We start from the raw sequence: 26,150 nt of genomic DNA, 5'->3' as shown, positions 1-26,150 counted from the left end.
AATAATGCACCTGGTGCTTCCTCAATTCACTGTCTGCCTCTTTGCAGAGTAGTAGTTTGTAATCATAAGAGCGCTTTGATTTTTATTTTTTCCGAATATTTATTTTTTGCTTTTTCACGCGTCGTTATTTCGGGCGCCTCACTTTATGGGCACATTTAATCAGGAACCAAAGTGTCCATATTAATGAGGCACGGCTGTATTTTAGAATGATTTTCTGCATTGTGGGTTTTCTTCTGGTTATATAATTTTTGCAGCAGTGTTGCGTTACAAGGACCAACAACTGAAGTGTGTTTTCAGGTTATGGTGGGAAAAAACTTGGATGGCGCTTGACCTACCCCTTAACAGTGTAATGTGGTAGCAATACAGATCCCTCCCTCACGAGTACAGCTTCTCTTTCATCGATTAATAGATTACAGGGGAGTCGTGATGCACCACTGCCCTGGCAAGTGGTGCTTGTGAGATCTGGGTTGCTCATCCCGAGCTCTTCAGCGTCATTTTCGCACAGATGGAGGGCTGTCTATCTCTCGATCAATGAGCTTATGTGCAGTGCCATGGTGGGCAGGAGACAATTCTGTTAAATTTTTTTTTTTTTGAGAGCACGAGTGTCCCGCTCTAATGCGGGCGACGCGGTCGCGCGTCCCACCTTGGGGAGCCCGCAGGGATCTCCGCTGTCACCGCTCCTCTGGAACATAGTTGTGCGTGGTTTGCTCGAGCTGCCGATGCCAGAGGGCGTGAATGCGTTTTTGCCAGCTTCTGAACCGGCTACCGCCAAACAGTATGATAGAAACTGTTTCCCTCGGTGTGGCTGTAACGTTTTCCTTATATCTGGTGTCTTTGTTTCGGTTTCGAACACGTCCTTATTCTGGCTGGGGCCTCCGAACGTCGTGCGCGCGTTTGTTTCAGATAAATGCATTGATCGCGGCGATAACGACGATAACGTCTCGACGGGCACCACGCCCTGTACAAGGCCGCCTCTAAGCAGCGGCTATACGATCTAAAGATCGCTGGTGCTTCAGCCGTGATCGGGCTTCGCGTATACGCCTCGGCTTGCTTGAATGAGCTGCTCCCCCCCGCTCCAGGCCTACGCGGACGACGTCGTCCTCGTCGTTGTGCCTGGTCGTTGCAGGCTCTTGCGGAGAAGGCAATTGGCCGAGGAGACTCGTGGGCGAGGGGGGCGAGGGTTTCCATCAGCAGGGAGAAGTCGGTGTACCTTCTCATCTCTCTGCCCCCAGAGGGGGTATGGGACGCACACCTCCCGCTATTCGCCTCGACGGAGCCCGCCTGCAATTCAGGCCCTCCGTTAGAGGGCTGGGCGTATTCTTCGACCGCACCCTGTCCTTCATAGCTCACGAGGATTTGCTCAAGGAGCGCGCCGAGATGCTCTCTCCACGCCTCAGCACTTTCTTGTGGCGCAGTGGCACGCGGGCTCCCGGTCAGCTCTTTACCCCCAAGTAGTCTTGCCGGCCCTCACGTTCACGTATGCGTCCCCTGTGTGGTGGACCGAGTCCCCACTCGGGATTACGCGCTCGTTTGGTTTCGGTCCAGCAGACCCAGCGTTGGTCCGGGGGTACTCCACGACGAGCACGTGGACACTCCAAATTCTGTTGCAGGCGCATCCTCTGCACTTTATGCCACACCGATACAGACCATTTGATCTCAGTAGGCCGCTTCCGAGTGGAATTGGCATCCAGCGCGTACGGGGCGGAGTTGGTCGCCGCCTTCCATGAGGCCCTGAAATATGCAATAACATTGCTTGACACAACTATTATAATAGTGTGTACTCACTGTGAGGAAGACGCGTCATCAAACGCGGCATCAGCAACGAAACTTGCAGAAGGAGGTAGGAGCACGCCGAGGCAGAGGAGGCAGCCTGCACAGCGACGGCGAGGAGAATCGTCAGTCTCGTTCGAGCTCAAGACGGGCAACAGGCTCCAACCAGAAAGAACGCCAGTAAAGTGGAGGCGGGTAAAGAACAAGAATTACCCCATAACAGACCAATCTTCATCCTCCATCATCCTTCCATCACCAGAGTCCATTCGAAAACTTCTCCAGGCTCCAACCAGAACGCCAGTAACGTGGAGGCGGGTAAAGAACAAGAATACCATAACAGACCAATCTTCATCCTCCATCATCCTTCCATCACCCGAGTCCATTCGAAAACTTCTAAAGACGACAGCAATTGAACAATGGCAACAGTGGTGGACAAACAACAATGAGAGAGGGACAAGGATTCCAAACACAGGGGACTCCAATGTGAATGAGACCGATGAGGTCTACGAAAAAGGCTCTCTCTTCCGCGCTACGCATGGCGCGCCAGGCTGCAGCTGGGAAGTGGAGTCCCTGACATTATTAACTTTCAGCGGTCGGTTAGACCGGCTCCGGACTATCACGTCAGTTCCATGCCTGTGAAGTTTCGCATTTACAACATTTCAGGGGTGGTATTCTCCCGGTGTCGCCTTTTGCGACATGTCGCATTCGCTCTTCGCTGATTGGCTCGAGCCGCGGTGACGGCGGCGTGACGACAAGGACCCGCCTTCCTGCTACTTCATCGTGACGTCGCCCCAATTTAATACGCTTAGTCGAACAACGGAATGCGCTGAAGCGATTCGCGCAGGCGACGGGCTACCGTTAGCGTACGAACGGAATCGGCAGTTGTGGCTTTTGCGCCCTTGGCGTGAAAACATGGCGACGTCCTTACAAGCGAGAGCAGCCCGCTTCAGCCAATTCAGCAGTCCTTGCGATTCCGGTCGGCATGTTTACCGGCAACTACTGGTCTTGTTACTTTTCGCTATGACTTACCTTGCTTCGACGATAAAGTTTAAGCTGCAATTCAGCCTAGTTTTTTTACGCTCTCGATTCTGGAGCGCGCAAGCCTAATGGGACCTCCAGCTACACTGCTACCGTCTGCAACTGCCCGAAACGCAGCCGAAACCTAGCACAACCGTCCGGAACGAAAGAAAAATAGATTTGGAGCTTTTTCGCGGTGTTTTATATACTTTTTTGAACATTAGACGTCATGTGATGGCAAATATTCTTGCTATAAAAGATACGAAACTACTGGGATCAGCAGTGGTAAATTGTCGCTTTTCGGAGTGAATGAATGCACCGCAGACGAAAGTGCCGGCGGCTTTTTCCGTTTCTTCGAGCATCTGTAAGCACTTTTTTAGGCCCCGCCCATATGCGACATGTCGCAAAAGGCGACACCGGCAGAATACCAACCTAGAACCCACCAATGGCTTGGAAGCGATAAGAGGGCGGACGCCACCGCCAACCACGCGCGGTCTGTGAGGCCCTCTTTACGCGTCTCCATAGCCCAGACATTCTAATCTACATTTCGCCGGCAACCATGTGTATAATTAGAACTTGGCCTTGATTCGAATTAGGTGCCAGTACTGAGCACCGGTAGGACGAGGGTGACGGGTGCTGAGTTTTGACGGGGCTCGGGGGACGATTCGCTCCGAGCAGCTCGCAGCTAATGGACGAGTTTCTCGGAGCTCCCGCTGGCCAGGAATTGGCGGAGACCGACACACCTGCTCCACCTACCTTGGCCTGGGCCCCCTACTGCGGTTTCGGGGCTCAAAATTGACAGCCCTTCACCATCCTTTCGAGGTCCTGCACGACCGCTGGCGGTTTTTTAACCGAATTTTTGCGGTTTCGCCGCGGTCGTAGAACAAGAGAAGGAAGTTGTTCCATCGGCCTCCTGGGCTGTCCTGCTACCCCGGGGCCCTTCGGGGCGCCTTTTCCAGCTGCGGCCCGCGATCCCGGTTCGCGTAGCCACCGCGACCGGTTCCAGCGGCCGGCTCGCAGTCTTCCAGTCGTTTCGAGGTACGGCTGGGTTGGGCAACTGCGCCCATTCTCTCCGAGATGAAGAGAGGGGGCGACGGAAAAAAGCTGCGCATGAGCAGCTTGACGAAGCCGGCCCCCTTGAATACAGTTTTCAAAAATATACGGAAACACTCAATGCGGCAGCGAGTGTTGTACAGGATATATACTCATATATACACTCGAAAAAGGCTGGTCCTCCAGCCGAAACGCCATGAATTAAATCTTGTTTTTCAAGTTCTGGTGACTTTATCTTATATTAATCAATCAGCTGTCAAGAAATAATTTTAGATATCATATATATATATATATATATATATATATGGCAATGTCAGGGTTTTATACATCATGGGATGCACAAAGAGACACGATCGGGGCTTTCTTTCGAGGTGCCAGAGGGCCGCTGGGTGTTTTTTTACCGCACACTGTGGTTTTAACCGCATTACTGCGCTTCTTTCTGGACTTGGCCGTGGTCGAGTTTCATCGCGGGTGAAGACGAGGAAGAGGAGGTTCTTCTCCCGGCCGCCTGCCCTGTGGCCTCGGGGTCCTTCTGGGCCCATCTTCCGGCTCCGGCTCGTGGTCGGGGCCCTCTCTCTGCTGACGCCGCGACTGGTCCGCGAGGGCACGTCGCGAATTTCTGGCCGTTTTTGCGGTCGGCCTGGTCTCTACCACCTGACCAGTTCCGGCCGCTTGTGGACCTTTCCCTGGGCGTGGCGCTGCCTCACCGCGTCGGAAACCGGAGCCTTCACGCACAGGTAGGCCTACCATCGACCTCCCCGCGGCCTCTTGCGGTTCTCGCATGCTCCCTTCTTGGGAGGCCGGCGATTTTTCGCCTCTTCAGCGAACCGCTCGAGATCGGGGCTCTGCCACAGGTCCCTCGCCTGGACGGTGCCGGGCCGGGAGCCGCGCCGGGGACTTCCGATGCCAGGGGCAGGGCGGAGGTCCTCCGAACCATGTGGAGTGCGGACCGCCGCGACGCTGCTGAGACCCGGTCCCGGGCATCGATGGCGGAGACGCGATTGGGTGCCGGCCCGGTTCCGTCCGCCACGTGACGTTTGCGAACATCGTCCGAGAGCATGCCCTCCTGCGTCCACGGCGACCGCGGAGTCTTCAACACCGTCGCATCATCCCCGATTACGAGGGCACAATAGGCCCCGCCCAGTTCAAACCGACAGCGAACGGCGTCACTGTTATTGCGAAAAACCGCGACACACTGCAAAACTTACTGCCGCCTCGCTTCGGATCCAGCGAGGGCGGTGTGCACGAACTGCGTGGTGCACAAGTTGTGGCGGCGAGTGCTGCCTCCGGCGGCACTGCTGCTGTGGCTTGTGCCGTGTGCAGGCGTGCCGGGCGGGAGGCGTCTCCTCACAGGGCCGGGGCAAAAGAATGCCCCCTATCCTTGCCTAAAGGATAGCGAGGATGCGGCTTCGCACACATTATGAAACACGTTGAACACTCGCCGTGCTCTCTCCGCTTACGGCGCCGGCAATTTTAATTTCCAGCATTTCATCCCCTTTTACCGCCTTTCCCTGGCCGTACAACTTCACTCCACTCTTTGCTTTTTTCCCGAGGTCCATGGTGAGACAATGTGCCTCTTTCACCTCTTCTCCTTTTCACACTCCCCTCTTTTTGCAACCGTTCTTATTTTATACGGTCGCTCCTTTTATATCAAAACAAAAGAACGGTTCATACGCTCTTCAAAACACATACACTTCACTGTTACACTTCCCCAAAACTTTTATCCTCCATCAGATCAACCTTCACTTGTACCATGTTCCATCACACACCGGAGTCCTCGGGAATGAGCTTGCAGACCTCATCGCAACCCGGGCCAGCCGCTCCACACGCATCAGAACATCTAAACTATCACGACCATCCGTTCAAAAACTTTAACAGGCGACAGTAATTGCTCTGGCAACAGTGAGACAGGGACAGGGACTCCAATGACAGGGACCCTAACGTGAACGAGGCCGGGGAGGCCTAGGAAAAAGGCTCTCTCTGCCCCCCTCGAGCGCAAGGCGCGCTAGGCTGCATGCAGCTGGGAAGCGGGAATCTCTGGTATTAACTTCTGGGGCGGTAGGCTAGACCGGCCCCGGACTGTCACATTCTGGTATCGCGAAGCGCTAAAAAGCCGCGTGACCACGTCGCCTCGGTAACGCTCTCTCCGTTTCGCCTTGCCCACTGTGATGGTGGCTTATTAAAGCGCGTTGCGCCAGCCACCAGAGGGCATTTCATCGTTTCCGTTATAACGTCTGAGCTACGCTGCCTCACTTGTCTAGCTTCAAACACTACACGCATCAGTATCTCATTTATTAAGAATATCCGGCCTCCTCTCCACCAAAGACGCACCAAGTACCGACACCACCACCGGACCGACTTTACTGCATACTCCACACACACTTTTTCACTCATCACACATATCAGCATTCAGTGCGACGCTCAACCTCAACAACCTCATCTGATTATTCACTGCTGGAATGGTCCGACATCTAGGAATCCACCGATGGCTTGGAAGCGATAAGAGGGCGGACGTCACCGCCAACCACTCACGGCCTGTGAGGCCCTCTTTACGCGTCTCCATAGCCGAGCCATCCTGTCGCCCACAGTCTCACCTAAGAAGGGCAATAAATACGTGCCTACCAGTGGCTCTTGCCAGCTGCCTCTTTCCGTTAGTGCAGTGTTAAGCGATGCGCAAAATGCCCTGCGATGGCAGGCGCTCTCCAAGCGGTGTGTTTTGCGTGCCCGACGTCTTCCCGGGCGATCAATCTCGGCAAGTTGTGCCACGTAATTTTCTGGTCAACAAGGCCTTTAGGCAGTCAAAAGGTGCCAGTACTGGGGCATTGCTTCGTACGGTGGCGGCGGGTATTCAATCGGCGCCGATCGAACTGGACGGTCATGTTTTGGCTCCTGCCTGGGTGCGAGCTCTCCTGGTGCCCGCCCTCCTCGGGCCCTTTTCTAGGTTTTTTCAGTGATCGTGACCATCTGCGGACCACTGGCCTCGGTCGCGGCGCCTTTCTCGTCCGCCTGATTTACGGGCGTCTTTTGCGCCGCGGGTCTTAGCCGCGCTCGCTGGTGCAGGCAGGTCGGCGCCTTGTGCTGCCCCAGCCCTGCTGTGGTGGCTGGGTGGCCGGTCCCCTCGGCCGGTTGAGATGGCGGACGTGGAGCTTCTTTCGTCGGAGTTGCGTACGGACTCGAGTGCGCCGTCGGTCCATGATATTTCGCCTGATGGCTCGTCCGGGGGCAGTGCGCAGTCCAACCCTGCGCGAGTTCCTTCGGGGAGCTCTCCTGCGTTTTCGGAGGATGGAGACGTGGTCTTGGGTGGACTGCGGTCGCCCGACCTGGTGGGCTGCGAGTCCCGGGTCTCGGACGGGGCCTCTCGCGCGGGCGTCTTCGGAGGGTGCGGGGTTGGCTTCCTGCCTTCCCCAGATTACCTGCGATGGAGAGGTGCTGTGTCTTTGGGCCTACCGATGGTGTTGAGGTTGCCCAGGACCAGGTCCCGCGCCTGGGTCTTGGCTTCGCTCCTTTACCTGACCTGGATGTGGTGCTGGGGATTCAGCACAAACTTTCCACGATGGTAAACGATCCTGTGAATAAGCTGGTGTCCCACGCGCGCCCTGGCTGCTCACGACCCATGCCGCTAGCCAGCGGGACAACGCGGCCCTGCGCGGGCGCCTGGCGAGGGCCGAGGCGCGCCTGGAGACGTTGTCTTCACGGGCTCCTCCGTCCTTTGCGGATGTTGTGCGCGGCCGGGCTCCTTTTTCTGCGGTGCTCGACACTGTGGAGGAGGGAGGTGTCGTCGTCTGCGGTCGCAAGTCAAACAGTTGTGGCAAGTTCCACATCATGTGGCCTTTCTAACATCATCGGCGCAGTCACAGGTCGCGCCAGGACAGGGCCAGTGTGGAGAACTTGCGGTAGCAGTGTAGTCCACTCGCGCGGTCATTTCTGTGCGGGTGGCTGAGCGTCGCAAGCCGCACGTCAGAATTTTTGGAGTGGATCCTGACGTTGCGGACGCGGCGGTCGTTGAACAGCTTAACGCGAGGAATCCGGGCCTTGAACTCGACCCGCGCAAAGCTAGGCGCCGTTATTCTTTCAAGCAGCGCGATGGCGCGAAAACCCATGTCTTCGGGGTTGCCCCGGACGCGTTTCGGCGTCTCATCGAGAGGGGGCGTGTGTCTATTCTTGGTCCTCTGCGTCCATTGCAGAGGATCTCCATGTGCCTCCTCTGTGCACGTTTTGTGCCACCTACGGGCATTCGCGCCGCGGCTGCAGGCAGTCGGCGCATGCCGAGCGGGCTACTTGCACGAAATGTGCAGGCAATCATGTGGCGGGGACGTGCACGGTTCGCGCGGGTGACGCAGCGGTGGCCTGCGCAGAATGTCGCAAGGCGGGTCGTCAGGGCCCGCCGCATCCCGCAGAGGCGCGGTCTTGTCCCATTCTAATCGAACGGGTGGCGAGATTGCGCTCTAGAACCGATTATGGCGTGCGGTGAAAAGAGAATGTTGGTTGTTATTGCCGAGAGGGCGGGGAGCCGCGCTTTTTCCTCTTCTTTTAATTCGTGGCCGGCGTTGCGCCTCAGGGCGCCGGCGTTTAGGCCGCGACGCATTAGTACTTCTTCTTTCTTTCTGTGTCTGTCTTTCTGATGTATTCGTGCGTTTCAGACGGAATACGTAGCCAGTTTTGCGCTGGAAGTCCGCTTTGAGAACCCTTGTTGTGTGCGGCTTCGGTGTACCTGCTTCTCGCAAAACATCATGTTATGAATCACTGCCTAGAGAGAGGACAGGAGGTCTTTTAATTTTATTTTTGGTTTTCATTAGTCATCCTTTATTGGTTATTTCAGGAATTTTTTTTCAAATAGTGACTGCAACTGTTTACCTTTTTCCTTTTCTTTTTTGTCACATGTTTGTATGTCTGTTTGTATGTCTCTTTTTATGTGGTTAGTAGGTACCGCCGCCAATCCCTTGGCATTGTACAGTTTTCCGCACTTGGTTTCTGCGATTAGGTATTTATCTACCGCAACACTGTGTGTTGGGCCCGCGGGGTGCGGTGCCGATATTTGTGAGGGGTCTTTGGCTCCGCTCGGTCAATGTTTTGCGTCTTTAGAAGGCATCCCGCACGATGTGCCGGCACTCCGGTCACTGACACAGCCTCACTTAGCGATCAAAGGGGGGTACAACCCCATTTTCAACCTTCCTCCATTTATTCATTTTTTGCACATCAAAAATTCTTATATTTGTCTTTTGTATCATCCACACACCATTTTATTTCTTTATGTTGTGTTTCAATGCTGTGTGTTAATTTATCTTTTTTAGAAGCAGTGCCTCTTTGTGTTTACCTCAAAATTTGTTTTTTTATATATTTTTATCTTTATATGGTTTATGGTTAATCGGTGTCGCTCTATATTGCTGCATCGCACACCGCAGTTGGCCATTTTACACAGCACATCTGATTGAGGTTCTGTTTGGCTGATTCATATTTTATTTTATAAATTAACGCAATGGCAGATACTATTTCGGTAAATTTTATTCAAGCCAATTTGGACCACTGTCGCAGAGCAACCGGAGTGCTCTGGTGGCAGAGATGATGGCTGGAGATTTTGACTTTGCGGTTGTCTCAGATCCTTATGTGCGAGCAGGCAAAATCCCAGAGCTTCCACAGAATTGGCCGTGTTCTGCAGATGGCCGTGGTCCGAGGACCGCGGTGGTGGCATGTCGGACGCGGTCGGATTGTTTCCCGATCCTGGTTACTGAGTGCGTGGTGGCCAGCCATAAGGTGCACCACATCAACCCACTCGTTACTTTTGGTAGCCGTTTATGCGCCCGCTCACACCCATGTAGCCCGTCCTGGGGAGAGGTAGAGCACGCTTTGAGGCTCGCGCCCGGACTGCCTGCGGTGGTGGCGGGGGACTTCAACGCGAAACACGAGGTTTGTGGTCCGGGCATTTGCGATGCGCGTGGGGGAGAACTTTTTGGATTCGCGATGGGCTCGGGCCTAGTGGTTCTCAATGATCCTGCGTGCCCCCCCCCCCCCCCCCCCCCCAACATAGAACACAAAGTACACAGACAGATTGACGTTACTCTCGCCACGCCGAGTTTGGTGCTGGCGGGGGTGCATTGGTCCGTTTCAGACGTTGAGACACTTTCAGAACATAACATACACATACATCTACGCATTGGTGTTGGCGGGGGAGCCGGGGAACTTATCAGAAACATTGTAAGCAGTGACTTTTTCAGGGCGGTTCAGGGTCCACGTCTAGCTTAGGACGCGGCGCTCGATCAAGTCATGGGGAAATTTTATTCCATTTTTGATCGGGTGCGTCGCAAGCAGACTTGTGCGCCGTGCTGTTTCGGGCAAGGCGGCTGTCAGGCGGGCGGAGTGGTGGACTCCAGAGTTTCAGGTTGAGCGCCAGCGCGTTCGCGCGCTTCGGCGAAGATTTCAACGATGTACACGCTGAGCTGACACCTTTTTGGGGGTAAGGTTACGCTGTTTCCAGTTAGGGATAACATTACGCCTTTCTAAAAGGGGTAAATGTTAGCATGAGGAAAGTATAAACATATCCTAGCATGCAAGGTGCAAGTTTGCACCTTTAGCAGGTAAATTTATGCTATGTATAGAAGTGCAAAGTTACTTTGTCAAAGACTAAACTTATACCGTCATAAACAGAGCAAAGTTTGCACCCCTGTGGTGCAAGCTTAAACCCTTACATGATGGATAAAGTTACCCTTCTAGTGGTACAAAGTAATGCCCTACTGCAAAGGGTATCTATGCACTACTCGGTGGTGTATTTATACTGTCCACACGAGAGCATTATTACCCTTCTGTAGCGTAAACCTGCCCACTGAATGCAGAACTAAAGTTGACCCATATGGTAGAAGCCTGAGTCTTCCTGGAAGTGCAGGCAGTGTCAAAATGTTGCGACGAATCTTTCATGTGAGATGGTCTGTGTCACTGTGTGATCAGGTGCAGGTACTACTGCAGAATGTGCACAAAGAATTCATAAACGAATTGAAGAAAGAAACATACTGTCATATTTATTTTGTCACATGCTACACCATATTACAGCAATGACCCTGGCAGTCTTTTTGCAACCACAAAGGTCATTAGACGTGACTTAGTTAATTCAGGTCTAAAAGTGTAAACCACACAAAAGGCAGGGATAAAGGGATATGCATGAAAACAATGCCGCAAGTGCAGGCTTCTGTTTATTAATGAGAACCAAAATCAGAAAAGATATGCAGGAAAAACAAAACATGTCCTAAATGGCAGCTACTTAATCACTCACATATGCTGACATTATCACAAGCACACTGGCTTCTCAGGAAAACAGGAAAAATCCAGAATATTGTGCCCAGCTGCACGGTCAGGCTGTAGGCATCCCGGATGCCAGACTAAGAAGAGGGTCATATCAAGAAACAGAAAAACATGTGCATGAAATGTAAGGTACTAAAAGGTGATAAAATGAAATGCCGTTTAATAAACCATTCCCTCCATTCTCGTGTTTTTAGTTCTCCGTATCTAGAGTGGTTAAGGTTTCATGCAGCCCTTGCTAACAATATGTCTCCAGTCTCTGATGCCATTATATGTTTTGTTGCCCATACAGTGAATTTTCTTCCTAAAAGGGAAGTGTAGGTGATTATCTGAGCATCAATGAGTGATACTTCCAACTGTAATTTTCCCTGCATATATTACCTGTGAATTCATTTCCGATTCCAAATTGCGCACAGTGCCACACTCCAGAGACTATTGGACACCTTCTTTGCGAGTGCCCGAACTATACTGCTGAAAGAACAACATTGGAGGCGACCGTGAAACGACTGGACTCTCGCCCTCTCTCTGAGGAAACTCTTCTGGGCGCCAGGACGAGACGTTCTGATTGGTGCCGTGTGACAAAGGCCCTGCTCAACTTTTTGTGTGAAACAGGCCTGGATACTCGTCTGTGACCGCCTGTGCACAACCTACATGGTTAATGACATGTGTCGGTGTTTGTATTGCTGACACCAGTTTTATGAGTTTTATGTGCGTCTACTCACCGCGATGCGAGTGCCAGCCAGTGTGGTGTGTGTGGTGTGTGTGTGTGTAGACATCACCCGAGAAACTCATTGTATTATGCCATCATCAGCCTTCATTCGCACTTTCCTTTTCCTCCTCTTCCCTCTCCCCTGTGTGGAGTAGCAGGCCAGGGCCATGTTACCACCGGCCGACCTCTCCACCTTTCCCTCATTAAAATTCCTTTCTCTCTCTCTCTCCGATTAGTAAACAGCAGGAAGCTTGTGCCTGTGATGGCATTTCTGGGTGCATTCCATTGTCACAGCCTTTCGATACAGTTTAAATACCTGGTGAAAGGCCTATGCACAAAGGCGTATGCACTATAAATCTTAGTGTACCACTCCTGGAAAACAAGGAAAAGCGTGAAATAATAGCAAGGGCAACTTACACATCTAAAGAGTTGTCTCCATGTATGAGGTAACGTCATACCAAAAAAATTATTTGGACCACATTATAATAAAGATACGTTTTATTCATGTTCATAGCCTGTTTCATACTACACCTCTACATTATGCCTGTGCAAAAAGCTTTGGTTATGGACTGGCCTTCACTGACAGACTACATTAACTACACAAGCAGCATAGAACAGTCTCCTTCTAAAGCACTATTTTTGCTTGAGGAAATTACAAATCTCGTCTTTTTATTTAGACAGTGCTGCTTCATCCAATGCTTGCAGTATATGCAGCAGCAGTAATTCTCACGAATTACATTTTGCTGGCACAATAGAATGTTACCTTTACACATCTTTTGAGATGCTTAGCATAATGAAATTGTAAACACTGACTGACAGCATGCAAGAATGGCTATTAAAACAGTTGCCTGCTGTCACATGCAGGGCACGTGAGCTTAATTAAATTTTAAGTTCACTCCGATGTGAAATAAAACTAATATGGATTCATGTGAGTTATTGGAAATTATTCACATCAGTGAACAGCACCTTCCTACTCAAAAAGAAAGTGTGAAAAGATTAACAGCCTCACGTAGCTGCATATCACATTAACCTTCACATGCATAAACGGTGCTAGTCATATTAGCTTGGTAGCATGCCACCCTGCCAAGCATTACCATAACTGTGTGTCATTTTTTTCTGATGCCAGCAACATGGATTGTAGGCAGCGCCTCTCAAACTAATTCAATATGAAATCTTTGCTGAAGTCCAGCCTACTTTTGCAGAAAAAAACTGCATTTATACTTCATGCCATATAAAGTGGTCACAATTATTCAAACCATTATTCAGAAATTCTTTCAGAACTAAGTCCTCGAAAACATTGAAAAGCTCTAAAATCTCTGTAATAGAATGGCTGCAGCTGCGCAACATAGCATACTATGTTCACGGATGGACATCAAGTGATGATGAACTTGCAACAATGTCCCAATTACATGAAAACATACATACCACACACATCTAGTCCCAGCCACTTGTACGGTTTTGAAGAATCCAGGCTGAACTTCGGTGCTAGGAGTGACAATGGTTGTGCACCTTTGCATCCCTCCTTCTCCCAGGTGCACTGCAATAGAGGCGTCATTTATAGCGTTAGTGTAATGGTTAGTGATAACTTATATGTTCATTAAACCACGTAATGGCAGCACACATGCTCAAAAAACGACAGGAATAGTTTGAAAACGAGAAACAACTTTTTATTCCAAATTTTATTCATTACAGCACTTGCCACATATTTATAACAGGCATAATTGACGCAGTGCACTGGCACAATAAGCCTAGACAAACTTCTACAGCACAATGGCCTATTACCACTGAATTGTCACTAAGTGCCTAACATAATTAACATATTTTCTAACAGACACTGCAGAAAAAAGAAAAACTATACTGTTACTGCTTACGAGATTAACAGTATTCATTACAGAATTTTTTTTTCGTTGACAGATTACCGCACTGCAACCATAATCCTTATTGTTCTAAACAGAACAGCTTTGATACTAGCATATTCTTCTATTCAACCTCTTAGAGCGACATCAAACCTAAAGTCTCACTCTTTCACAAGAGAATACAAGAGCACAAAAAGAGGTGACATAGACTGTACTAGCGTACTCTTCTATTCAACCTCTTAGAGCGACATCAAACCTAAAGTCTCACTCTTTCACAAGACAATACAAGAGCACAAAAAGAGGTGACATAGACTGTACGCTTTCGTGAGCTAATGTTTGTCCACCAACTAGCCCCGACCTTTTCACTAGTAAAAAGAATTAAACAAGTTCACTTTTCTTTATTAGTTCTCAGCCTGAGTGAAGAGCCAGTTACATTTAAACTTAACACCATTAGCAAGCGCATCTTGCCATTCGAATGCAGTAAAACTGCTGGCATGATAAGTCACATTCTGGGTTAGCAAAAATATTGCAAGGTGTAAGCGAAAACGGCCGCATGCCAGGAAGCGACTGTTTTACCGTTTGCTAGCTACTCCGTAGTAAAGAAAAAAAAAATTGACGCCGTCCATTCGCAAAAAAAAAAGCGGCCTGGCAGAAGGAGTTGCCTTGCAGCGCTAAAATTATAAAGGGATTATTGTCCAATAAGAATCACATACAGTGCTGCAGTAGATGTGAGAACTGCGCGCAGTACGTGCCACAGAAGCGCGCACACGGCAGACGAAGGATCAGAGCCTGCAGCGAAAGAAAGCATGAGAAAGACGCCTGCAGATTGCGCCGCTGCGATCGTGTGTTGTACACGATAGGCTCCCTCCGGCCGCACGCGACCGGCTCAAAACAAGAAATAGCAACAAGCAGCGGCTCGCGCACACAATCCATGATAAAAAATCTGTACTGAACACACCATAACTTGATAGCAGGAAACAACCCGTACGACCAACCGAAAATGTCACTTACTTGTACGGTTGAAATTGGGCGCAAAGAATCCGTACGATGAGGGCGCCGCGACGATCTGGCGTGCAATCGCTGAACAGAACCTAAACGCATACAGGCCCGTACTACAAGATAAAAAGAGGAATGCGCGTCGCGACTTGCACGCACGGCAACCAGGCGCGGTAAACAGCGGCTTCGTCTTGGACTCTAGGCGAGCGGCCAATCCAAATAGACAGGCACGTGACCTGAAGAGAGAGAAGGGAAAACCAGGAGAAACTACAACCCTTCGCCAGCCATCGCTTCCAAAGCTTGCTTCGCGCCATAGAGGAATTACAGAGGAGGTTTTCCTTCCTCCATGCTTCGTGCCTTTCTTTCGTTCCGCCGGACCCCGCGCTTCCCCTCTTTTCCTTTTCTCCGCTGACTGAAAGAACGTCTGCGTTCCCAGTAGTGTCCCAAGGTCAAGCCGGCCGCGTGCGGGGCGACAACCTTTGGTCCTTGCAGTGTGCTGGTAGCTTATTATTTTTGCATGCGCCTCTCTGCCCTTGTGGCACGTATCTTTCCGCGCTTTCGGCGTGCGCACTTCCGCTATCGGAGACAACGAGCGCGGCGAGACTCGTCTTGTCAGTCCTTGCAGTATCCCTTTGAAGCTTTTAATGCAGCCAGCAACAGAACAACAACAACAACAACAACAGCAACAGCAACAGTATGCAACAGAATAGTTTTCAGAACAGCTGCAGCTTAAAGTTACGAGCATCATTCGGAAGTTCCCGTCAGCTCTCGTCAGCGTGCAGGAGGCACTGCGAAATATATATCAATAAACTGCCCTTCCTGTACTTCTAAATCATTCATAGAACGGGCTAAAAAAGCGATGTAAATGCTGCAGCATTATTGATTCAATGTCAGGTACAGTAACAGTTTTAAATACTGATAATGTGGCGTGATATTGCTGCGAGAAATTTCAACTTTCTTTTGGGCTTATGGGGCCGCACGTGTGAGGAGAATCCGAAGAAAGCAAAAAAACCGCTCTGTTCAAAAATAGTTTAACTCAATCGAAATAGATACAGCTGTAGAAATATGGATTTAATAAAGCCGCATCGAGTGATCAGAAGCGTCAGGCAAACAAAGGGGATTCACAGCATTTGAACATTTGAGGAAGATGGCGCAGAAGAGGGCTTCAAACGACGGTCGACCACTGCTGATGCAGCAGTTCTCACCTCTCATCGTTCCGGTGTTCGCGAAGTTCTCAAAATATTTTCAAAATGGGTCAACAGAGCAGAAATGGAGCACTGCCAGCGCTATGCCAGCAAGCATCCGTTAAGACGCTTCAACCGACTGGTTATTCGGGCGATTCCGTCTATTATACGCGCTTTCATTTTATTCAATATAGGCAGTTGCCACCGCTGAATTTATGCTTTTGTTAAAGATTGGTTCGTCAGTGCGATACAATGTGTCCTTAAGCTCAGTTTTATTTGTGCGTACAAGACAAAATTCTCAGTCATCCGAAGCAACTTACGATGATGAAGGAAAACCTGCCGGTTTATACGCCGTAGTTTCATTTATTTTCGAGCTTGGGTCTTCGGGTTGCGTCTATCTAGTGCAATGTACTGTTTAGTGCTTATCATTAGCCTCTAAAAGAAAGAGTTATTTCCTGACGCATGAACCATTCCATAAGAATTCACAATGCACTGCCGCAATAGAAGCGCCTTGATTACTGTTTCCTCTGGCACCCGGTTTGTTGCGGAATTCGATGCTTCCATAGCGCTACAGTTCGAAAAAAAAAAAAATTGGAGGCAGTCAACTTCATTTCTGACTATCAGTACTACTTGACTGCATAAAGCTGCGCGGAACAACCTAAAAGCTAAAAGTTACGTACACGTACACTGAGTTTAAGCTAATTTCTGCTCTAAACAAAAAAGTACGTATATATATATATATATATATATATATATATATATATATATATATATATATATATATATATATATATATATATATATATATATATATATATATATGGAATGGACAGGCCACGTTCACAACTCAGTTCAGATGGAGAATTATTCCTTCCCTAGTTACTTGCATTTTTGTTTTTCAGCGTTGTCAGTATTAGTGGTGAAGATCACGCGTTTATCAGCGAGTCGGGCTCTTTTTTGTTGTTGAAATGGAGCAGAAATATGAGAGTGCAATTTATTCGGGATTTGCGTTCCATACAGCAGAACGTGGTGGTATAGCCTTTTAGTCTAGCCTGTTTATAACGACATCCCTTCAAATTAACCAGAATATTAATGCTGCTGTCCCTTCGTGCGTTGGGTTAAACATAATAAAGGCTTGAGGGCCCGTGCGCTGTGGGAGTAGATTAATGTACAGCTTACGCCAATCTTAACCAATGCCACGGAATTTAGCAGTGTAGCACAGCACGAATGACGCCCCATGACCTCTATATACGTGGTGTGCCTAAGATTTCACACAATTTTTAAAAAAAGCCCGTTCGATTTATAAGACCTGTTTTTCCAGCATAGGATTATCAGAGGTGTTTTAAATACGCCACAATACAGTCAAGATGCGCGAACAAGCTGGCTGGTTAACCATTACTGAATAGTTTACTTTTTCACTAGTACTCTTAGGTTCTTTAATTATTGAGAGACGTGTTGCCCACCGTTAGCAATATTTATATCAGTTTTTAGAATTTCGAAAACACGGTTACCCTCCACTGTGCTTAACAAATTTTCCCTAGATCGCGTCAAAATAGAACTCTCGAGAAGCTTGCAGGAAAAGCAACCTCTCCAGTCCACGTACCTCGTCAAAATTGCCAAACTTGGTTGGGCCACAGCGCAGACGGCAACAGCATTTTCGAAATTCTAAAGTCTCTTTTGGACATCACTTACGGTGGGTTCCACACCTTTCACTAATTGAAGACCCTTACGATATAATAGTTAAAAAGTTGTGTTAGCGGGCGCCATTTTGACGTGTTTTCTATTTGTTTCTGCGAGGACCGTCCGTCGCTTTTCTTTTTTTTTTACGAGCGACGTGGTGCGTGTCTTACACCCCCGTGCGAGAGTCGGTGGGCGGCAGCTGCGGCGGTGCGCGCTGTGCCCCGAAGCAGTGTTCCCGTTTCGGAGGGGCGGTCGAGGCTCGGACGCTGGACCGCTCCCACTCCCCGGCGTTTCTTGGAAGAGAGGCTCTCGCACGTGTTTAAGTGTTTTCTGAGCGTATTTGTGTGTTTGTAACTGTGAGAGTGTCAACTTTGATACAGAGCAGATGCCCTTTGTGGGGCCCAGAAAGAGAGCGGGAAACGAGCGAGACGAGTCTTGTTCTTAGTGTGTGTCCGAGCGTGTGCGCGTGCGGTTCGTTGAGCGGAACGTTGTTCTTAGTGTGTGTATAAGTAGGCAGTGTAATTTGTAGTCCGTCTTTCTATCTACATATATAAATATTCCTATTAGTTAGCCAAATAGGCTAACAGTTGACTATTCAATATTAACTAACCGGCCTGCTAGTTAGCAACTTCTAGCTCTATTCCGACGTAATAGACCGCTGGCAATATTATGCCTAAAAAGGGTCTTTGCACTGAAAAAGACGGCTTTTAAAAAGTGCGTAAAATCTAAGGTGAGTACTATTCTTAGGCTTACCTTTCGAGACGTTTTATTCTTCAGGGGCACTGTTTTTCAGGGCTCCACTCTACAGCTGAGAATCAAACTTCAGTGTTCGATTACTTTTTGCAGAAGCTTCTATATTGTGGTCAGAATACGGTTGCTTTTCTGTTAGGAGTTGACAATGCATGTTTATATAAGAAAGCGTTATGCACAAAGAAAGCCGTTCACCTCAACCGCGCTGTTCGGGGAAGGAGTAATTAAGAACGAGGTGTTTCGGTGTAGGGCTGCGAAATAACTTCGACCATGTGCGACCCCGATCGGTTAGGGGGACAGGTTCGCCTTATTCTAACTTTAATGCAATAGGGTTAAGGATTCTCCCCCATGAGAGTCCTGCAGGAGATCGCACGAAGTCCTTGTTGGCTCTTTGGCAGTTCTAACGCGTCAGCAATCATACCTAGGCAGCCGCACACCTGGGGGTTAGTTGTATCGGGACCCATTGTTTGTATGTACGGAGTGTTTGTAAGGAGAACATAAAGATGTTTTGTATGGGAGTGTTCCAGAACTTCCCACCATCTAATGATTTCGTCCTGCTGGGGATTTTTAACGTTCAATAACATAGCACACTTTGCGCTTCGCATCCAGGCGGCTGCCGTAGCCGGATTCGAACCCGTGTGCTCAGGCTCAACAGTAAGGGCGCTATAACCACTGAGGCAGGTTCCTCGTTTGAGAAATGGACGGAGTATAGCAGGGCTTGTGAACGGGAGCACCACAACTGTGCAAAACGGGGAAACTCGGTTACAGATGCTGCTGTAAAAGCTGTGTTGGAAGTCATGTTGCTCAGTTTACTAGTTAACACGATTCTCCCGTTTTCTGACATCCTCCACAGCTGGCATTGCTGTGCCAATAAAAGGCATCTTAATTTATGCCTCAAAAAGTCTATTGTGAACAATTACTGGCGAATTCCGCTGAAGCACTACATTTTTGCACGTTTACTCTTAATATGTAACGACTGCATCATAATCATTCCAGTCTGCTATTCTTTGTAAACTGAATCATACCTTTGAAACGTATTTGTGGCCATATGCCTATGTTTGGGGATGTATGTTGTGCTGTTAGGCTCCAGGCTCATTTTACCTTCGAGATGAAGGACCCCTTCGCCTGAGTGTTTCAGACGCCCAGTGCGACAGCATTCGCAGAGTATTCGTTTAGACAACCATGTAACAAGGCTGGCATTGCTTTTTCAGGGGGGACATGCGGAGTGCTTCAAGTTCGTGGACAAAAAGACGAATGTGGAGTACGCAGGCAAGATCGTCTCCAAGAGTCATCTTACATTGACGATCTTCCAGCAATTTGTGAGTATATGTCTAGACATCGTATATTCGCTTTATTCATTTTTAGTAGAATTTTTGTTAAGGGGACATTGAGGGCAAAAAATTGTCTTTGTTGCTTTTTCTGGCACGCTAGCGAAGCGATTCGGGCCGACTCACCGAATAATACGAAAACGAAAGCAACAAATGCTTTGCAGCGACATACGATTGGCGCGCATATTCAAATCGGGTAGCGCCATCTCGCGAACGCAAGAGAAAGCTCGCGTGATTGCGGATTGGCTGCTGTAACCCCCTTCGTCCTCCCATAAAGTTCGCCCTGCTCGCGTATGCGTCAAAACGACTATTCGGCAAAGCGAGCCGGTTCAAAACCCTAACATTTCGTGCATTTGGGCTCGGCGGCCGTGTTCTATAAGCATCCATTGTCCACTTTCGATTTCGTCCTGTCGCTTTGGTCACTGTTCAGTCATGCTGTTACAACTTTCTAGCATCAGAATCAACCCTATCATTAGCCGCCGCGGTGACTCAGTGCTCGGCAGTTATGGTGCTAGGCTGCTGTCCCGAAAGACGCGGGTTCGATCCCGGCCGCGGCGGCTGGAATTTCTTTGGAGGAGAAATTCTAGAGGCCCGTGTACTGTGCGATGTCAGTGCACGTTAAAGAACCCCAGGTGGTCGAAATTTCCGGAGCCCTCCACTACGGCGTCCCTCATAGCCTTTGGGACGTTAAACCCCAATAAACCAACCAATCCAACCATTGGCTGTAGTGCGGTGACATCCAATAGTGAGGTCGTTTCCCGGAGACGCTTGAAAGCATTAGCAGCAAGAATGAACAACAGTCACCAATGCGATAGGACCAAATTCATTCGAAATGGATAGTGTATCTTTATAGCATACCGGCGCTGTGAGTCGTTTTCTGGCCTTCTCTGCAGCTTATCTAACCTCAGTTTTCGTTGCAAGTAACTTAACGGTAACGTATCCAGACAGACAAACTTCAATTTGTCCACCTCATTTGAATGCTCCTCTAAATTTCCATGAAACTGTCTGCAGAGGAAGGTCACAAGCAGTGGACAAAATTTTGCAGTTGATTCCTGCAACACAAATAGCAATAGAGACGCATATTGCAAGATCCCGTTCTAGTGACCGATTACCTCAATCATAATTACGGCTTTTTTTTTCATTTCAGCGTAAGGTATTTTTAAATAATCATCAGCAACAGCTTAGTTAACCACTTTTTTTCTTTTGTTTCCGCTTAACGCAACCTTTCCGAGGTGACTAATTATTTTTTTTTCTGTAGTTTGCAGAGGAAATCGACATCCACAAAAGCCTGCGGCACAACAACGTGGTTTACTTCCACAGCCACTTTGAGGACGAAAAGAACGTGTACCTAATCTTGGAGCTGTGCATGCAGGTGCGTCAACGTTGCTGCTCTCGGTGGTTCCCATTTGCGCTGATTTTCTTCGCGTTTATTCTAAGATGTTGCTAATGTTATCTGATGTTGTCAAATTTTTGTCCCATAATGTTTGATATGCTAGGGTAGTAGGATTTTGTCGAGCACTGCTCACACGACGCTGGTGGTAAGAGAACATTCATTCATTCACCAAATTTACTTTCTGAAGAGAAACGTTGAATGCGTGAAGCTGGCGTGGCGTTAACAGCGCATTATAACCTTGTGCAAAGCGAAAATCAACATTACAGCAAAAATGTGGCGTCGTTTTTTTCTTACTTATCGCCCCTTACACAGCTGACGGCACTTCACTTACGTATTTTTGAAGGCCTGATGACAGGATATCAAGAGTATTCTATCATCCAAACCGCTTCTATGAAATTCTGTTATGCCAGCATGTATTTGGGCCTGTATTTGTCACGGCAATTTCAGTGAGAAAGGCCACATTGCGTTCTGGAAGCACAATTTAGGGCGCAGCCAAAGACTGCAGCCGCCGCGGTGGCTCAGTGGTTATAGCGCTCGGCTGCTGACCCGAAAGACGCGGGTTCGATCCCGGCCGCGGCGGTCGAATTTCGATGGACGCGAAAGTCTAGAGGCCCGCGTACTGTGCTATGTCAGTGCACGTTAAGGAACTCCAGGTGGTCGCAATTTCCGGAGCCCTTCACTACGGCGTCCCTCATAGCCTGAGTCGCTGTGGGACGTTAAACCAAACTAAAGCAAACAAAGCCAAAGACTGCAATCTGCCTTCGTTGTTTCTAAACCTGTGGATGGATGGATGGATGGATGGATGGATGGATGGATGGATGGATGGATGGATGGATGGATGGATGGATGGATGGATGGATGGATGGATGGATGGATGGATGGATGGATGAATGAATAGGAGCGCCCCCTTTGAAACGGGGTGGTGGCAATTGCCACCATGCTCAGCTTTTCTTTATTTATTATTTTTTTGTTTACTGTGTTGGCAATTCTCATTAAGATTCTCCATCAACTTTGCCTACGGTTTCCTTCTAACCTTATTCCCTCTCTGCTTTTCAGCCACCAATCCTCCAATCGCTTTTTGCTGACTTCCACTGCAGATTTATTTACATGACCATTGTTATCTTTAAACCCTAGGGCCTCAGAAAGAGTGACTGTGCCTGCATCGACATCCGGATGGATACCATCACATTTGATTATGAGGTGTTCAATTGTTTCCACAGATCTACCACACACTGCACATGTGTCTGATCTAGCTTCAAAAAGTAGGGCACTGCCTCTTGAGTTATCAATGTTTCTTTCCCATTGAATTCATGCAATTTTTAACTTCCGCGTTTTTGACCTGTCGTTTAATGCTCTTTCTTTCTCCGTCCTCATGACCGGCATACTTACTGGTTAGTTTTCTAGTTCTTTTCCGCCACTGTGAGTCAACGTTCTTTCTGTATAAATATTTAAATACCTTAGCTGCCCATCTGTTATCGTCCAATTTCCTCAGGCGTTCTTCATATAGTATTTTACTCTTAGCTTCCCGTGCCTCGAACGATGCCCAGCCCATATCCCCTTGTACTGCCTCGTTTGTGGTTTTGCCGTGGGCACCTAGTGCTAATCTTCCAACAGCTCTCTGATTTACGTCTAATCTCGACTGAACGTCCCGGCACCATTATTCCTTTCCAAATACCTCTTAGTACTTCATATTTGTTGTACCCCCATAATGCCCTATGTTTCATTATCCCGGCGTCTCTTCGTCCTTTTGCCCTAAGAGCCTGTTCATGCTTTTCCGTGTATATCTGCCCTTCGTTTAGCCATGTATGTATTCGGCCACTTTGGGTATTTCGTGGCCTTGTATTGTAAGCACCTGATCAGTTGTATCGTTAAAAATCATCACACCTGATTTAGTTGCGCTAAAACTGAATCCTAGAGCGTCTCCTTCGTCTCCACAGCAATTAACCAAAGTTTGTAAATCTTCCTGGCTATCTGCTAACAGTACAATATCGTCCGCATACATTAAACCCGGGAGTCGCTGCTCAACTACATTTCCGCCTAATCTGTACGATAGATTATAACCCAGATTACTTTCTTCTAGCCTTCTTTCCATATTTATCACGTAAAGCATGAACAGCAGCGGTGATAGAGGGCAACCTTGCCTTAATCCTTTGTGCACCCCTACAGTTGTGGTACTTTTTTTCCCTTCCCATGTAATTTCAACTTCATTATCTCGGTAGATTTCCTGTAGAAAATCAATTACCTCATCACCAATACCTAAATCTTTCAATATGCTCCACAGGAGTTCCCTGTTCACGTTATCGTATGCACCGCTTATGTCTAGAAAGGCTATAAACAGAGGTCTATTTTCCGCCTTAGCTATTTCTATGCATTGGGTAAGCACGAACAGGCTATCATCTAACCGCCTACCCCTTCTGAACCCATTCTGAAATTCTCCGAGTATCCTATTACCTTCTACCCATGACTGCATTTTTAATTTCACCGCCTGCATTGCCAGCCTGTACATAAGAGATGTTTTCGTAATCGGACGGAAGGATTTTATGTTCATTTTATCTCCTTTCCCTTTATAAATCAAATTCATTTTACTCTGTCTCCAGCTGTGCGGAATTTGCTTATTTGTTATGACTGCCTCCAATGCTTTTATCAGGGCGTCCTTGCTTCTTGGGCGAAGTTCATTAATCAGCTTAATTGGAATTTCGTCTATCCCTGCGGATGTGGTTTTAGGAATATTCGCTTCCGCCTTTTCCCAGTTAAGACTAGTCAGTTCTAAGCTGTTCTCTTTTGTGCTGTCCTGTGTTGCCGCCTCATTTGGGGAGATTACCCCATTGGCGTCGCTAAAAGACGCAGCTATAAATGACGTAATATGTAGTCCACAGCATCGTCTCCCTCCAAACATTTTCCCTCAGCATCTATAATCTGTTCCTGCTTTCTTTGATTTGTTTTTCCCAACCAGCTTATATGGTTCCAGAATTTTCTTGGCCCCCCTTTATTTGCCTCGCGAACTTCAGCCAGCCATTTATCAGAGGACTGCTTTATTTTAGCCTGGACTAGGACCTGAACTTTCTGTTTCTTTTGTCGATAAGATTCCCATTTTTTGCCTATTTCTTCTTCAGATAACTGCGCCCTCTTTGCTTCTCTGTGTTCCCTTGAAGCCACCCGTCGTTGTTCGATGGCCTCCTTAATTTCCATATTCCACCAGCTTCGTGGCTTCCTCTTTCCTCTCCAGCGGTTAACTCCTTTCACTTGTTTCATTTTTGTAGCGATGAGCAGTTCCAACTGATTATAATCCCAATTTTCCATGTGGCGTTTCTCAATTACTTCTTCTATATCGGCTGATATTAGCGCTATTTGTTCATCATTTAATTTTGCGTTGTCTTTTGGACTTCGTTGCATTTCTCTTTTGACTAGGGCTCCCAACTGTAGACTAATACGTTTATGATCACTTCCTAGGCTGTCCTTCCCCTCTTCGTCTATTTCCATTATTGCGAGCTTGTTATAGATGCCCTGCGACATTAGACAGTAGTCAATGGTTGTTTGCCTGTTACGGGATTCCCACGTGATTTGTGCCTCACATTTAGTTTCTCTATTGACAATAACTAAGTTGTGCCGCTCACACAAGTCTAGCATTAACTTCCCGTTACAATCTGTGTATCCATCCAGATCCTCGATGTGGCCGTTCATGTCTCCAAGCAAAATAATATCGACACCGTCTCCAACCTGCTTTATATCGTCATTGAGGCACTTAACTAGATCCTTGTTTTCTTGCCTGCATTTGTCCCCGGTCCCTAAATAAACTACCCCTAGCCATGTCCTTTTGCCAGCAATTGTACCTGATACCCAGACATGTTCTTTGCAAGTTGATTTTATTCTTTGCCAATTTGTTCCTTGATGTATCAGCATACCTACTCCTCCTCCCTTCTTCTCCGTTGTTGTTCTGTTGCACCCTTCCCAGACATAGCCATCGATGAAAGGTGGATCTTCTAGATCCCTCAGATGTGTCTCGCATAGAGCGTACACACACCTACTGCTTCGTCCTTTAACTGCTGTTCTATTTCTAGCCATTTCGCTCTCTTTCTACCCCCTTGCATGTTTATGTAACTGATCCTGGCGTTAAATTTCTTTTTCGTAGTTTTCTTTCTGGGCCTCCTAGTGGCCATTTTGTTGGGATCAGCCGCCATTGTTACATTTACATCGCTTCTACCTACACCTACGCCCTGAGCCACCGTGGACCCCCTAAAAAAGCTACCGCTCGGCCTCCCAGGCGCCTGCCTATCTCTTCTCCTACCCTTCCACTGAAATGGATGCCATCTCGTCCAAAGTCTCTGCCCGAACCTGCCCTGTGCACTTCCTTGTTTATTTCTACCACCTCAAAGCCTTTCTCGAGGCCTAACTGCCTTATCTCGCGATTAAGATTCACAACGTCTTTAGCAACCTCTGCATTCCTTCCTTGTACCTCCGGCACTGTACACACCACGATCTGCGCTTGCTGTGCTATCGCCCTTATACCGTCAACTCCCTCAGCTAATGTTTTCCCTACTTGTGCGGCGTTACCATTCAGGACATCATTTAGCCCCGCCGCTACCACTACCAAGTTACGCCTTGCAGCCTTCTCGGAAAGTTCACTTCTAGTCGCTGTCAGGACACCGTCCATTGTCTTTCCTGGAAACACCCCGACTGCTACCCCCGCCTATCACCCTTCACCCGGTCCAGAATAGCTCTTTTGCAGCGCCCCATGTTTGAGTCACCAGCGATAAGCACTAGGGTACTCTGCCACTCCCTCCTAACTTCCGGATCTCGCTGCCTCTTATCAGCGACTGTGCCCTCATTTCCTGGAAACAGCTCGGACCCCTTCTCAGTACCGCCTCTCGAATTCCCAGCTGCCACCTGTGCATAGCTGTTGCTGCCTGAACATGTCTGACCTACTGGCCCCTCGCTGTCCATGCCAGTGCAAGCCCCATCCACGTGGCTGGCGCTGGAATGCCCGCCATTGCGGCTTCCAATGGCGGTGTCCGCCGTTTTTGACTCGATCTGAGATAGCTGTACTTGAAGCTTACGCTTCTCTGCCCTCTCTATCTGTAACTCCGTTTCTAGAGCATCCATCCTTAGCACTAGTTCGCTGTTCGCCTG

This window comes from Amblyomma mixtum, chromosome 1, assembly GCF_055824585.1.
Source record: "Amblyomma mixtum isolate Tamu chromosome 1, ASM5582458v1, whole genome shotgun sequence".
Classification (NCBI taxonomy): Eukaryota; Metazoa; Arthropoda; class Arachnida; order Ixodida; family Ixodidae; genus Amblyomma; species Amblyomma mixtum.
Note: the sequence above shows the minus strand (reverse complement) of the source record.